The sequence below is a fragment of the Thunnus thynnus genome, chromosome 12 (assembly GCF_963924715.1).
Source record: "Thunnus thynnus chromosome 12, fThuThy2.1, whole genome shotgun sequence".
Lineage (NCBI taxonomy): Eukaryota > Metazoa > Chordata > Actinopteri > Scombriformes > Scombridae > Thunnus > Thunnus thynnus.
In genome coordinates, this window is record NC_089528.1 from 20896023 (window position 1) to 20912950 (window position 16928).

The 16928-nt window shown below is 38.3% G+C and overlaps 1 long non-coding RNA gene across 1 annotated transcript in view; it reads left to right on the forward strand.

The window, feature by feature from the left end:
• The window catches only part of LOC137194396 (uncharacterized), a 115361-nt gene that overhangs the window by 66651 nt on the left and 31782 nt on the right, over positions 1-16928 (forward strand). Inside the window, exon 2 of the long non-coding RNA XR_010930959.1 lies at positions 2947-3047. This is a non-coding gene — a long non-coding RNA (uncharacterized lncRNA). The remainder of the gene's footprint in view (positions 1-2946; positions 3048-16928) is intronic.

The window sequence follows — 16928 nt, forward strand, 5'->3', positions numbered from 1 at the left end:
ATGATTTTCCTCTTTCGCAGCTGAGAGTAGTTGCTAACTTACTGAGAGGCTGCTCAGCAAAATTGTCACCGACAATTCTGAGAGAGTGAACACAGCACTATTCCAGCAATTATAGTCCATCTAATCAAAGTTAATTTAACATCTTTATGCAATTTTAAACATGCACCTCAGAACCACTTCCGTGCAGCTCAGCAAACAAACAACACTCAACTTATATACAGTAACTGTCACTGAAAAAACAACTCAGAAGAATTTGCTGTACGATGTGAAATGGTCCATTATTACCACAGAAACCACACAGAAGTGATATTGGGTTTTGTAAGCCATTTAATGGGTCTTAACTCAATTGAGGCTAACTTATCTTTGCTGTTGCGAGATAAAAGCATTAGGCTTGGCAATGCCCAGAAATTGGTCTCATTTAAAGCTGTGCAAAGACAACACATTACCTAAATTGTCTTCAACAAATGATAACCTGCTATCAAGCCATCTAAGTTGTCTCATATTAAAACTGTAAACAAGTTAATTGCTCACTGATCGGTATACAAAACATCCTTTTAAAACTGTCTTTCACTGATATATTTCAGGCAATAGCCGTTCATAATCTCTGCATGGTATTACATGTTCTATTTTCAAATGCTACAGTAAGATACTAATCGTATGGTGGATCACAAGATGTGAAAAAGATTTGTTTCTAATCTTCTGTGACTGTGAAGAAAACTAGTGTAAACATTTATTATACTTTCATATGAGATGGTGAATCCATAACACATGAGAATTTGGAAATGTTCTATATCTAAATAGGGCTCAAAGTAAAGTATGAACATCCCAATGTTCTTTTAGATTCACTGGCAAAAAGGGGAAAAAAACACTACCTTAAGGCAAAAAAAATGCATTTTAATGGCACACCAAGGAGGTAGTTGTGAAGTTATTCTCTCCGGATACGAATTCCAATACCTAAAACTAAACCTAAGCTCTGTGTTTTGGCTGTTACAAAGTGCCAATGCAATACCAGAGCCTTTTTTAAACTATGTATATAAGAATACATCACTTCTCTGTTTAAGATTACTACACATAACTTTATTATAAGGGAAGATGTTCATAAACCAATGTTCATATTGTTCTATAGGGTTTAATGAATGTGTCTTTTAACAGTTTTATACCCAACCTGTTTAAAGAGCAGCTTAACACTCAGCCAAGTGGCAACTACCACACCTTGAGGTTGAAGCCAATGCAGAAGTATCTCAAAGTGCAATGGCACGGATGACTGCTAATCACTGGCTCCAAAAATCCCTGGCTCCAATTGGCTGAAAAAGTGTCAACTTCTCTCTTGAAATTTTGAGTCCATCATTTTTTTTCAATGATTCATTATGGTGCCATTCACTATATTTGGGCCCTCTAAGAAGTGTGCTGGTGGTTATTTGGAAGTTATTGTCCTGTTATAAGATTTGAAGACTTATAGTAGCTTTGATGTTGGCCTTGTGGGTGTTGATTGACAATTAGCTCACCTGCTGCTCTCCCCCGCTCCGGGACTCGCACTGAGTTGGACTATTGTCGCAATATGTCAGTTTAATGTTACTTGATTAAGATACCGGCCCTATTGGCACAATGTAGCTGGAGTAGCTGATGTTAGCTCAGATGTGCACTGCTCTGTGAGTAGATTCCCAGTGAGCTAGCATTCACTTTGGTCCAAGGTAGCGGGACGTGTTTAACATCTCACACTCCTTATTTGGAAGGTCAAACCATTGCTCTCCAGTAAAGCATCCAGGTTGTGACATCATGCTTGTTGTTTTCCAGTAAGCAGGTGTACAGTAAGTAATATACTGTATAATCTGAGACTGAGTGCTATATTTGTAAAATTAACACAACTACTAAAGATCCCAGATTGTAAGACACTTAATACATTGAGGCAACTAATTTAGAGACTGCAAGGCAGGTTTAACATAACACATTCCACAATTGCAATCATGTGTGAAATTACATTAAAAATTAAAAATAGCTCTTGTGAATATTTGATATTTTAACCAAGACCCTCAGCACTCATAGCCTTTACTCCCTCCTCCACAATATGATGACACACTCACAAGTTGATGTGATCTAAAACGACAAAGCCTTTGTCGAAGCACTTTTCTCCCCTGGACATCTAATTATGTTAAATGGCTCTCTTAGTGTGTGAGTGGTCCTTTCACCAGCTCCCCTGTTAATCAGGATGTGGGCTGGTGGCTACTTGTTAGCTGACCTGCTCATTATTCTTTGGCGTTAACTTGTCTCATGTTGAGATGTGCCTAATTGTTTGCAGCTAGCTGGGGACTCGCCCACCGTGCAAACCCAGGTTACACACATATCCTTTAATGGAGTATTTGCCTGTCAGGCTTTTCAGCAATATTCAAGATAAAAACTAAAATAAGTCTCATTTGAAAATATTTAATGGTCAATATTTACACTTTTATCCAAGCTACTGCACATTGAATGTGTTCTTGAGTGTTTTTATGTGAAAGGAGATTTCTTCGTCAAATACAGGAGATTTCTTTCATACTGCCAACAAAAGTCAATTGATTGAGGATTAATTCTGGACAGCAGAGCTTGCCAATTCAATAAAGAACACTTAATACGACCTGTTGATCAGTTAAGCTCCTCAAGCAGAAGATAGAAGATTGAACATTTTTTTTCTGTCTCCGCATTCCACCACTGTAGATGGTGTGTGTCTGTGGTGTGTCTGTGGTGTGTGTGTGTGTGTGTGTGTTTGTTTAGCACAGCTTCTTCTTCTTCTATTACATGACAAATGCCACGGTAGTCACCTGCATCCTAAACCAGAGATTAATCTTGCTTAGAACATGCCACTGTGTGACAGCCCAGATTGAGAAAAATGTCTGTTAGCAAGAAAGCACGCGCAACCGCAGCCCAGCTAAACGTCTTGCCTCCACCTCTCCATCTTCTTTCTCATCGCAGCCCCCACCCCATCCTCAATTGCCCTGTGGGCTTGTTCTGCTCATCCTCAAGACCAGATGCAGGGGAAGACCGTGATTTATAGGCCCTCACTGGGCTGTGAGGTATGTGGGTATTTGTGAGCATAATTGAGCTGTGGAGTTTTATGGGGGGCCATGTGTGCGTGTGTGCAGGGTGGATGGTAGTTGTGTGTGTCTGTGTCTGGGTGGGGGGTGTACAGGCTCACATGCAAGGAGATTGAAATATGTTAGCTGTCTTTGCGAGTATGTCAATGCTGCTGCCTCCAATTAAATAACTAGTCTGTGCCTCATTAGGCTGTGTGAATTAAGGACTACATAGGTCTGAGGTCATGAAGCTGCAATGGGAGAAATGAATGTCAGTTTGCAGTCAAACTCTTGTACAAAGACTGGAGGAGATGGATTTTTTCATAATGTTATACTTCTTATCAATTCATTTGGCATGTAAACAAACAAAAAAGCAAGATCTGATTGTTTAGAATATGGATGTATACATACACCATCACACACATGCACTTACAAAAACAGGAATACAAATAAATGCAGACATATTACAGATTAAATGGCCTGCTAATTTGCTCGGATGTTTATCAGCATTGTTTGTTTGGATTTCAAAGCCCCACATATCTTTTATTCAGATTTGTCAGCTCCAAGTCACCAGTCATGCATGCCTACTGATGGCTAATTACACAACATATGAAAGGGAGCCGTGATACTCTTTGACATCCACACACTACAGAGCGACCAGCAGGAAACAGAAGCCTGTTAGTGAGGACACGGTTAACTCGGGTCTGGATTCGCTCAGAGAGCCGTCGTACCTTTCCAAGCCACTCTATTCTGAGAAATCCCACGGACATCTGACACAAAAGTAGAACGTTTCAGCAGCACTGCTTTTGGTAACATGCACAAACTCAAAAAGATACATATATACAAACACAGACATATGAACAGTATATAGATGTAGGTATAGATACTCACATGCAAGCTTTAGGGTCTTTGATCAGTTTAACTGTTAACTTCAATTAAACTGGAGATCAAGTAGAGTACTACACGGTTGCAGTCTTACTCCCACCTCTCTTAGTTTCCCTTGAAGTCTCTGATAGTGAGGACAGTGGTGCCTTAATAGTTTCAGATTGGCATCAAAGAGACATGTGTGATCTCAACCTGTTCAGTTATTCTGATGGTCTGGCTGCTGTAATGAATATTTTAGGTATGTTCAATTTCTTCACACTTGACGTGAAGAAAGAGTTGGTGCTGTTGCTCTGAAGTGCTAACCATTGCTAGCACAACTTTGAATGTTGAATTGTGCTCCAGGAATTTAGCCAGTGAGGTGTGCAACTTTTCTTTAGAAACAGAGATCTGTTGGTTTGTTGGTTGGTTCAACAAGAACTCCATGGATTGTCATGTCATTTGGTACAGATGTTCATGGTTCCCTGATGATGAATACTAATGACTTTAGCAATTCCAACTTTTCACCTAGCACTGACTTAGAACATGCCACTGTGTGAACATGCAACATTTCCACTTGTCTTCCACATTTTAGGTTTTAGGCTTTAGGTTACTTTGCGAGGCAGCTGAATTTGCAGGATCATGCGAGAATCCATCTTGTCAGGCTTCAAGTTATGCGCTTGTGGCCAAACCACAGTGGTTTGGACCAATTAGCATCCTATGAGGAACTACTGGCAGCTACGGGCGTGGTTTAGGTGTGACGACAGCTAGAAACGACTGTTCGAAGACAACAGCGGTGGCTCCTTAAGAGGTTAGCATGGATGCTGCTATGGCATAGTATTTATATACAAAGCTCACTACACTGACTTGCTTGTTAGCTTTCAAAGTTTTTCAGAATGGTTCTTATGGTTTGTTGATCTGATAGGTTGAAGTAGGCCCACAGTGATAGACAGATGGTTCATCTGATCACCTGCCAAGTATTTTTTTAAAGTGCCTTCCAAACAGTTTCCAAGGACGACTTCTGAGATGGTATTATGTAACAAACTATTTGTTTGCATCAGGTCACCTTTTAGGACCCCCCCCCCCAAAAAAAAAAATGGTATTCTGCGTAAATGGAAATAAATACCAACCAGTAAAAATATATAAGAAACTAGTAACAAAACAAGCCAAGTTGAATGACATTGATATTATCAAGATCATTTTTTATGCATTCTTCTACTGTTGCACAAATGAAAATTGCTAATTAAACTTGTAAGACACAGGTCTCTCTGTCTCGCTATACTGATAGTAAACTTATGAGCATTAATATCTGTTTTGGATTTGAGCGGCATTTTTGCTTGATGACCATCTTCTGTTGTTTTACTATCCATTTGTCCATCTTGCACCTGCATGTTATTTTGATGTCTGAGTAAACCTTGCTAACCCAATCTTGCTACCATCAGAGTACTCTTGTTCATTAATTTGTTTGTTGTTCCTTGATGAATCAGATTCATTCAGCTTTAGTTTCACATCCCAGTTTTTCTCCCTTATCATGCTAAATGATTAAAGTTATTTTTGATGTAACTGTCGCATACAAAATTATAAAGAACCATACAAGATCCACAGTAAAGATACTCCTACTTACCTTTTTCCTTAATGACTATTTGTTTTCAGATCTCTTGCCCTGACGTTTTTACTTGCTTTAGCAGGAAAAGTACAGGTGCAACTAATGATGCTAATGACAGCTCTGTTCATTCAAGGCTCCCTGTAAGTCTCCCTGTCGGCACAATATTACAGGAACTTGAATAGCAACATGTAATACAGCCAAGATATTAATTAAAATATCAATCAAAATGTCTGCCGTGAAAAATGTCTGCTTGTTTCATTGAATTCCACACACATCTGCTGCTTAGTTTCCTTGTTTCTTCTTTCCTTCCCAACCTTGCTTCAATGAGAAACCCTACACAAGCACTTTTAAATAAATAAACTGACTTCTAATCCTAATTGTAGAAGTCCGGGCTCTCTCCTTTCGGCCCCTGCATTGTTTGGCTGCAGTGGTTTGCTGTCACTGCTGGTTTCTGGACCACAATTGGTCACCTGGTGCCAAGTGGGACTGTCTGGGATGTAGTGCCAGTGACCGAGACAAGGTCAGCCAGAACATGTGACCAGTGCCAAATATGGGCTAAAACTCAGTCCACAATCCTTAATCAACTATGATTATAGAAATATATTCACTGCAATCACATGAGCTTGGGCTTATACAGTGTAAAAAAGTAATCATACGCCCTGAGCCTAACGGCTGGTAGTGATTAATTTGGAAGCATAATTAGATTTGGAGATTTGGAACAGAAGACTCAGCAGAACATAACTAATAAGAATTTGAAAGTGACAAATGCTTCGTTAATATGGATATCTGAATTGGATGAACACATTAGCAACCCAGTGATGCTGTTGCTTTTAAGTATGATTCAGATCTCTGTTGGCTCTGAAGCACTTGAAGAACTCAGACCGACAGTTGGAAAACAGATGCCAACACTGCATAATAAACATTTTTCACATTCATGCTCTCTCCTGGACTCCTGACATTTCTCTTTCTTTTGTCTTAAACAGACAGTTGCATCCAGACACAGACATAGCCGTACATGTATATAAGGGAGGCTAAAATCAGTACAGCATACAGAGACCTTGAAATGGACAAAATGAAAAACAAATCCTTCAAAAAAAATGAAAACCAGAACTTAAGACCACCAGTGACAGAGTTTCAGCCTGCCCGGCTCCTTTTCAGCTCCTGGATCCACTATAAAGATATTGGAAAAAAAAAAAGAAAAAAGTTGATCGTTAAAACCATGGCTTTGGCGAAGTCCCTCAGGCCCAAACTCAATAGTAAACAAGGTAAGCTCAAATTGGGTGTAGGATTTGAGAGTGTAAAGAATTTCACGGTAGTGTAGTTGAGGAAAATGAGATTTTATAACTGCAATTAACTGCAAAAGCATAAAAAATCCCTTTTATATACCTACTGAATAAAACATATAGTGAGGAACAGTTTCTTTCATATTCAGTACCTGTGTGTCTACCTACAAATGTCTTGTGTGCAGAATTGCAAGTTTTCTACATGTGATCTGTTTGTACAATATGTATACATGCAAGTGTGTATCTATGTGATACTTGATCATTATGCATTCTGTTTATATGTAATGTTACATTACTTGTTACTCTTCCCTTCTTCAACTACTGCAGTATGGTTTCCAATGAATCTGCTACAGGATATATAAAAAAAAATCGTTGTGATGTGAGCTCCCTTCAATCCATCACTGACTAAATCAGTATGGAGCACACTCCTTTGACCTTTTCTTGTCTGATCTCAGCAACAGAGCCTAGATACATATCGATATCATCTAACTGCTATCTCCCAGGCGCAATGCGTTGTCTTGTGTGACACACACTGGGACTGCTCTTTAAAATAAACCTGTGTGTGGTCCAGCATTAAGTATCAGCCATGAATTTGATGTGCCATGTTGCTAGCTGTACCTTTCACTGCCAAAGAGTTCTCCCCTGAAATTATCATCTCAGGGATTCTTGTCAGCTATTCATACTGTAGCACACCGACTTGTTTTATGTGTAGGTTTCAAGCAAACATACTGAGCCTCAAGCTGATGACCTTCAGTTTGGTTCAGTGACTACAACAGTAAATACAGACGTGACTGTGTATCTTCTACATTAGACACAGATATTTTATTTGCTGATGCATTCGAGAGCCATAACATAACACACAACAAAGGGACATATGCTTTTTTTTGTGATTTTGTCATCTATATACTATTTTTGTCAGATGTCTAATGTATGTTAAACATGGTCAAAATTCCGAAACTTGAGGTGAATGTAGTGTATGTAAAAATGAATACTCCATTTGCAAAGTTAGCTCTACTTCCCCATCGAACTGACGTCAGATCATTCAGGCATGCCTACAAACGGCCGTCTGTTCTGTAGTCTTTGTTGCTAAGTTTTTAAAAAGAAGTGAAATCCTACTACTATTGTTTGTGGCTTCTGGTAATCTGCCAAGGGGCAGCTTTTGGAAGCTGGCCAGTCAGAACAGAGAGGGGCCTTAAAGAGACAGGAGCTAAAATGGCCCGTTTCAGACAGAGGCTGAACTGAGGGGCTGCATAAAGGGTCAGTATAAGATAAATAAGGAGTTTTTTGAACTGTAAATCATGCAAAGATGTCCCAGTAGAGCCCCAGAATATAAATGTAGACCTGGAAATGTGCACAATATGTCACGTTTAACAATTATAAGCAAAAACTGTTGCTTATAATTTATTTTAACAAAACCAATGACCCACTGAAGGTCTAGTAACTTGATGCTTGTCTTTATAATTACATCATTGTATTGGACTTAGGTGTAAACACGGTATTGTTTCATGAATACAATTATATTCTCAAAATTGTTTATAGCAATAACAGAATTTCCGCCACTGTGCCACCCTTAAATTGTGGCACAGTGTTGTTGCATTTGGGGTAAATTCTCTTGATTAATATTCAAGCAAGGTTGTGGTCAGGATTTTGCTTACAAAAAAATAACCCTAGATGAATGCACATTATTCACAAATCTTTGTACATAGAGTAAAAAAGCCTGTATTTTAAACACTGTGCCTAATGGAGCCAGTGTATTTCCTTTACACGGCAACAAATGCATTTTAAGTAATAGTATTCCTACCAGTGCTTCAAAATTCAAAAGTTATTTGTGAATTCATGAACAGAAGAACCATATTTTTTTTCTCATGTATGAATAAGGACTTTTGTGCTTAATATTCAACTATTCAGAGCTACAGTGTGCTGTAAAACAGCAGTAATATTAATAAATGAAGGGATTGTCGGGTAGCACAAACAAAGCTGATTATAAATGTGAACATGCATACTAAATGCAAGTGTGTCTTGTTAGTATGCTTTTTGCTGCATCTTAAAAACAACAACAGGTATTGCTTAAATACACAATTCTTTGGAGTTATCACTTTTATTTTTGCTTATGGCAATAAAAATCTAACCTTGGTGTTGGTATGAAACAAACATGTATTACCTCCTCTTTTTCATTTAGCAAATGAGTAAAGTAATGAGGAAGCCCATTAATTAGCTAATGGAAACATGCCCTTTGTCATATTGACTCTGGCATTAGTGCTGAATTATCATGTTCATTTGATTAGTGTAGCTGATGAGCTCCGTGGATTACATTGGAGATGGCACTCTCCACATGCAAAATCTCAAGATGAAGAATAGATTCCAAAACGGACAGATGCACATCCCTTTCTTTCCTGAGGTCTCGGTCTGACCAGTATACCACCATGGCTAACTGTTGGCTGTCGGTACAGCTATGAGTCACACTCCCACTGCTGCAGTGCACACACACCTTTGCAGCATGCAGAACTCACTGTGAGTTCAGCTTGTAGCAGACCATCGTCACCTTAGCCAGAGATTCTGTAAGATAAATGACTTTGGGGGTGTTGGTCACTTTAGTTCATGAAAATCTTTTATTTTCTCGCTTCTCAATGAAAATATGTGAAAATATTTCGGTAGAAATGTTGTAAAAGTGTCAGAACGATCTAACAATCTTATGATCAAAGTGCAGCAACAAGCAGCATGTCTTTCAAGGACATAAGAGTAGTCATGTATATATAATATATGGTTGTTTACTGCACAAGCCCTAATATATGTGGGCTTGTTCTATTCCTTACAGTTTCTACCATTAACATTCCAGCTAGGGCTTCATTTCTTTTTACTCTCGAGGGCGCTCTGACATGTACAATGCAGGGCGCTGGCTTGGATACAGACTAAACACATATATAACACTTTCCCAAGGCCATTGCCAACTCAGGAATTATAAAATCAGTGTAATAACTCAAAGAAAAATACAGCTCAAAACTGACAATACAGAAATATGCCACAAAACAAAGAACTCTCCAAGGACAAAACGAGCTGCCTTCATCAACAGGTTTCCTTTTTCTACTTCTTTCAGCCGTCTCACACAAGAAAGATGGGAGATTTTGTAAAAAAACAAAAAACAAAACTTGTCCATTTTAATACATTTTTGTATAACTGCTCTACATTCATTCAGTTTACATACAATAGTATGGCTGCAACTAACAATTATTTTCAGTATGGATTAATCTATGAATTTTTTTTGTCAGTAACATTGTCCCATTATAATTTCCCAGAGCAAAAAGTGACATCTTTTAATTGCTTATTTTGTCAGACTCTAAAACCCAAAGATATTAAATTTACTATTATATATGATAAAGCCCAACTATACTGTATTTCTGAGGCTGATATTAATATCAACTCTCGGGAGTTTAGTTTAGCTGTCGATCAGCTAAACTAAAATAAGACTGTATTGATCCCCAGAAGAGTAATTCACGCTACAGCAGCACAAGAAGCAATCAGAGAGGTATGAAACAGATGAAGAAATATTTAAAATGAATACATAAAAAATGAAAAATGAGGGAAATCACACTCACAAAGCTTTATACATTACATACATTACAGCACCTGACAATACATAATGTGTGAATTGTGCGAATACATATGAGTCTAATCATAGAACTCTACAGACTTAATTGAGGTAGTGCTGTGACTATTAAGAGTCATAGTGAAGAAGAGAAAGGTATCTGTAGTGTATATCTATAATGTATGTAGAATCGGGAACCCTGGGGGTTAGTTATGTAGTGTAATATACATAGTATAGATATAAACATAGCTGTATAGGTAAACTTTTAAATACAGTAGAAAATATATGAAAAAGTATTCAGCAGTGTAATATCTAATTTACTGTATATCATTTAACTAATAGTTTCAGCTCTACACAGTACACAATTTGCACGTGCAGCAGATTACATTAGCTCTATTATTTGATTAACGTTATGATTTGATGTATAGTCCAAACATCAGGTGTTTCCAAAGAACCACGTATCTGAGTGTTGCGTATAAACTCAATGCTGCAAGTTACAGTACTTGCTCAATAAAAACAAAGGCTGTCAACTGGACTCGGGTAGATGGGAAATGGGAAAAGCCCTCCATCATGTCGCCAACACAGTTAGAGGGATCCCGCAGCCCACAGTCACGATTCTACTGGCCCCGAGACCCCCCAACAAGACTTCCCTTTTATCAGCTCCTCCCAGGAGGGAAGCAGCCACCACAACCTTTATCCAGCATGAGTTCAGGTATTGTATGCCCTCCCAGACACAATCACTGCTTGAGACAACCTGTAAATGAAGACAGATCTGCCTTGCTGTCTCACTGTACAATCACAAAATTGTCTGTTGTATTTGTCGGTTGGTCTACTACACACCATCCCCCCTCCCCTCCAGCCTTATGTTTCAATATTGCCATCCTCTCAAAACAGGTTAGCTCGGTGTCAAAGAGTATACACTCAAATTGCCTGTGGGCAGTTTGTTGAAATTTACAGAGAGATATAATAGTGAAACAGTTCAGTTTATTGTTGTTCGTTTTAGGCTGCTCTTAATGAATTTTGCAAAGAAGGTGGTTGTTTTCTTCTCAGTCTCGCCTCAGTTTGACCTCCTGTTCACACCTTAATAACAATAGTGACTGTATCATATGCTGATGTCAGCCTGGGTAATCTATACCAACCATGCATTGTATTAACAATTTCAGCTATTTAAAAGTCTTACATAGGAGTCGAATTTGACTGACAACAGTGCTGTGACATAGGAGTTAATTGCAGTATCAACAGCATTTTTGTTCCCCATAACGATTGCATGAGCCAGGACGCCTGAAAATAACAGTTTACAGGCATCACATCCATTTTAATGGTGCCATCTATAAGGTTTTTTCTGCTCTGTACCACAAAATGACCTTATTACAGCACTATGTCTTCGATGGTTTCACAGGGCTGTGATCATTGTCAGACTTGTAATGAGAATTGTTCCTTTTTCAGTTTTACTTGTTATTTTCCAGATTTACGGCATAGTCTGATAAACTGAACTGCCATTTTGTTTTCACTTTGTTTTTCAGTCTAATATTGCTTTCATGTAGCTGTCTAGTTGTTCAGCCTAACTAATCGATGAATGTGACTCGTTACCATCATTTTTGTCGACATATAAGCAGATAAGCTGGATCTATAGATCAGTGTCACATATCGCGTGCTAATAGCACCGCTGCAACACTAGATGGATGTATCATACATTATTAGGCTGTATCCTGCTTTAATATTCCCCACAGTAATTGTTCATTCTCTGTGATATAGAATGCACTTATCACTTCACTTACATCTGAGTAGATGCTGCTGTGTTTTATGTTTTAAGTTTTTTTTTTATTCACTGTGAGAGGCCTTTAGGCGCAGTCACTGACAATTCCTTTGACTTCCTTATGTTGTCTTCACTATTTACAATCTCCACCACCATCATAAACTTGTAGGAGAAACCATAAGCACCTCAAACTGTGCAATCACAAATCTTGCAGTCTTTACATGATATCTCCTTAGCTAACATAGTCTCGAGATGGTTACATTTTTGAGAAGGTGTGTCGGCCATGGAGGCTACATGCGCAGGCTACACTGTAAAATGTTAATGTAGAACTTCACATCCGGCTTTAGTAGCAGCTAGGAATAGTTAACTAAACAGCTGGTCAAAGTGCCGATTTCAGTCTTTTTTACTGAAAAGTCTTATTTCTCTGATTTGCTTGGCTTTTTTTCTAACTGGGGACACACACGTCAACGAGGTCAACACCAGACCCGTTGATATCTGAACGTTACTAACACGGTCGTTAAAGTCTCACAGTGTAGGTAAAGCCAGCATCGACAGGAAATAGCTGTCATGAAAACTAATTAGCTGTCCACCTGCTTCAGAGTATTTACCTTTATGGTAGCCTTTGACAGAAAAATTTTCTCACATGGTGATGTATATTTTTATGTTTTCTCTATACAGTCGTATGTTTTCTGTCAGCTCGGTTGCACAAGGTGGAGGTGCAATGTCTGTATTAATATTTGAATATGTGACGGGCAAAGAGGTGGAAACATCTTGACGGCAGAAAATGGCTGACATTCATTGATTTGTCAGTGTGCGAAGGGTTGAAGTGCTTTGTCCATGTCAATGTGGCTCATGGGGACGGAAGTAGTAGTACACATGACCTTTCAATGTGCCTCTGCTGTTACTCCTTTAGATTAAATCTCACCTTTAGCTATTTTTTACATGTGTGTCCTCTGCTGATGTGTCACCCCATGCTTGTGAAGTTTCTCCTGGCAAATTTCTATTTTTTTTCTCAAGCCACTCTTTGCAAAGCTGCTCCTGACATCCAATAAAATTTTGAGCTCCACGGGTTAACTTATCTATCTTCCATAAAGGAGTGCAGTCAAACATTGAAGTCGTGTCATTAACACACAAGTCGGCAGAGCGAGCTAGAATTAACAATTCATATACCACGTCATCCTCACATCTTGCTCCATATGCCTCTGCCTTAACCCGTCTGGCAGAACCAGATGGTGAAAGAGCTGAATAACACTTGAGTCCTCATCTGTCCCCTGGTCTTAGTCAGTGCTTTGTAGCTGAGATTTCTCTAAACTTTGTACTCCACCCTGCAAAAGGATTCGCTCCTTAATATGAATAACACATTTTTTTGCTCTCTTCTTACATCACATAGCAAGTGACCCCACAATAACCAGATTATGAAACACTTTAACATAATTTACACCTGTGCTATCTTTATGAGCAAAGAGGATGCAAATTAAGTATTTGCTGTCAGGATCCTGTCATCCCCAAGCAGTCACACATCCACAAAATGCAGAAATAGTCAAAAAAAAAGAAAAAAAAGGAGGTATTTTTACGCCCTTTCTCAGAGAGGTCATCCATTACAAGGCTCTTATGTATTTTTCATCACCACCACTACCATTCCTTGATTCATCTTGCCATAACCCTGCATCAAACGACTGACATTATCACAGTCCTAAGGGTGCTGGGGGACATTACAAATTCATGTGCCCCATTGACTTTGGTTACTACATCAGAACAACCACCTGCAGACACAGAGCACCAAGTTCAGAAATTCAGCCACAGTAATGAGACACTGAGAAGTTTCGAATTTTGCCACTTTAGTTAACACAATATGGATGATGATGAAGATGGCGATAATGGAGGTGATGGCGATAATGAACACCTTCATTATATGCAAAAAATATGGGGATTTCCTTGTGAGCAGCAATGGTGAACACCCTCAAATGCCCTCAAGTTTGCTGATAATTGCTGGTGGGTGGAGATATGAGAAAATGTTTGTGTGACTAGACCCTTTAATATAAGATATATGTGTCTGAGCTTATGTGGCAACCCTGTGTCCTAGAAATATGTTTACATACTACTTGTTTTGCAAAAATATGTCTTGCATGGAATGTAATTGCTGCATGGATTACATTCACCAGCAATGTGACTGAAGTACTGTGTTCTTGAATTGCATAGAAGTCATAAGGAGGTTGTCGCGTTGATGGATGTTGTCTTTGACGGATGTTTGCATCCTCATTACTGCATATGGATAGGTTTAGGCAACAAAAAACCTCTTGGTTATGGTTAGGGATAGATTGTAGTTTCATTTAAATGGTATTAAAGTAAACACGTCCTGGCTCAAGCTTCAAGTCGCTTCTGACTTTTTTTAATAATGAACAAAGATCATGATCTTTCCCTAACCTTAACCAAGTGCTTTGAATGCCTTGAATGCTGTAGCTGTGACGAGAATGGATATTGTATTGCAAGAGCGGATGTGGTAGAAAAATCAAATGAAATACTGTACATTCCCATTGGATGTTTTTCAGATATGTTCCATATGAACATTTAACAACTTTGCAGATATGTTTTAAAAATCTATAGACAGGCTCACAGCTCTGAGAGGCTGTAAAGAAAGTTGTTTCAAAACCAAAACAGTGAGTTAAAACTTGAGATCCAAATTTTGTTTTTGATATTCAGCAGTCGAGATGAAGTGAATGTAATAATCGGCCAGTTAGCCATTGAGGGTGGTGTCAGAATTTTAAAAATAAGTCACACTCAAATAATTGCAAAAGCTTTGGTGCCAATATAAATTAAAATCTTCAAAGATAGACCCATATAAACCTCAAAATACAGTTTTTGCTGTTAATAGTGAATCCTTCTATACCTCTTGTTATAACATGAGAAATGATTTGGGTTTTTTGTGATCATGCTGTTATTGTTTAAACAAATTCAGTATTTCATTTTAGCATTTTCACTTAGCATGTTAACTAACATCTGAAAAGTCAGGGGATTGCAAAGCTTTACAAACACGACGAATGTCTCCTATATATATATATATATATATATATGATATATCAACCTGCTGGTGCCACAAGAAGAAAAGTAAGAGGATCACCAAACTCAGTAGGATTTGTTCTCTGGGGACGATGAATGTCTGTACCAAATTTCATAGCAATCCATCCAATAGTTGTTGACATATTTAAGTCTGGACCAAAGTATTGGACTGACATTGCCATCCCTAGAGCCACACTAGTAAACATGACTGGCAATGTAATTCAGAGGACAGTGTTGCATATGTGTGCTTGTGCCAATCTATATTACGGCTGTCACATTTTCAAAAACTCAAGTTCGAAGGAATTCAAACTAACAAGTAATTTGTTCAACCCATATACCCTAATGTGTCTGAGACACAATTTGCTGTGACGCATATATATGGCCAGCGATGTCCATCTGTCATTTGTTGTGGTTGTAGAGTAAAGCAGCTACTTTCTACAAATTGGCAAACACCTTTATCTTTGTTGGTAATTTGGCATCTACGGTGTTGCCCCCGAAATACTACCACACAGTGCTTCTCAGAAACTACTTCAAACCATATGTTGCGCATATGGACTGTAAATTTTGAATTTGAACAGGTCATCACATTTCGAATCTTTAATTTTTCTCCATGTTTGAACAACATTTCAAATTTTAAATAAAAAGTGCCTGGCTGTGATAAAACTGTTTGTGCTATTATTTTTCACTAGAAACATCTCTGCAAAGTCATGCTCAAGACAGAAGCAAATTTTCCATGTAATCAATTGAACATAGGAATTCATTTAAAACAAAAAAAAAAAAACAGAAGTCTACCATCTCTTCTGCTGATTAAAATGCCACAGTGTCTCCGACTAGAGCCATCTGATAGACATAACCTTTAAGTGGACCATTAGGAATATATTAAAAAAGACTAATTTCCTGGGGACATGTCACTGTTGAATTATTAAACCAGCTAAAATGGGGCAAACCATTCCCCTCCTTCCTCCCAAAAAAAAAAAAAGATCACCAGTGATGAGGAGTTAACCCATTAAACGATGGGCATATGAAATTAAATTTAAATTCCCACTTGTAGGATACAGATACAGCCAGGAACCAGCCCACAAATCACTTGGCACGGCCTCTGATATAATTTTCGTATCGATTTAGGGTCTGGCCTTGCTGACTTTGCCAGAGTGAACCTCTGCTCTGGTCAATCAGTATGCATTAAAAATCAATGGCACAAGCTAACACACAAGGATAAAGCAGGACCTTAAAATGTGCAACTACAAAGATACTCTGGTTAAGAGGAAATCAAATGCTGCTGCTTAATTCAAAGTAAGCCAGCAATCAATTGCAATCTTTAAAAATGAATTCAGGGATGGTAACTTGAGACTGAATTACAAAGTGAAATAAAATGTAAACATGGGATGAGTGATAACTCGTGACAGTCAACAGATCTATCATTTAAACCAATCGCTACATTTTACTGATTACGCTGAAGGTTTGTTTATGCAGTCAGAACAGCATGTCGGCAGATATTCAAAAAACACAGGAAAAGGAGTTGAAGAAACATATTTTTTATTCTCCTGTTTGATGAGACTCTTCTTGAATGGACGATAACCCTTGGTTATCAGGTTATGTAGTATAACAGGTGTAATATGAGAGCACTTTTATTTGATATTTTTTACATTAGAGCCTGACCTAAACTGGATTTTTGAGGCTGATACCGATATCAATATTTAAGAGGTTAAACAGTCTAATAACAATATAGTGGCTA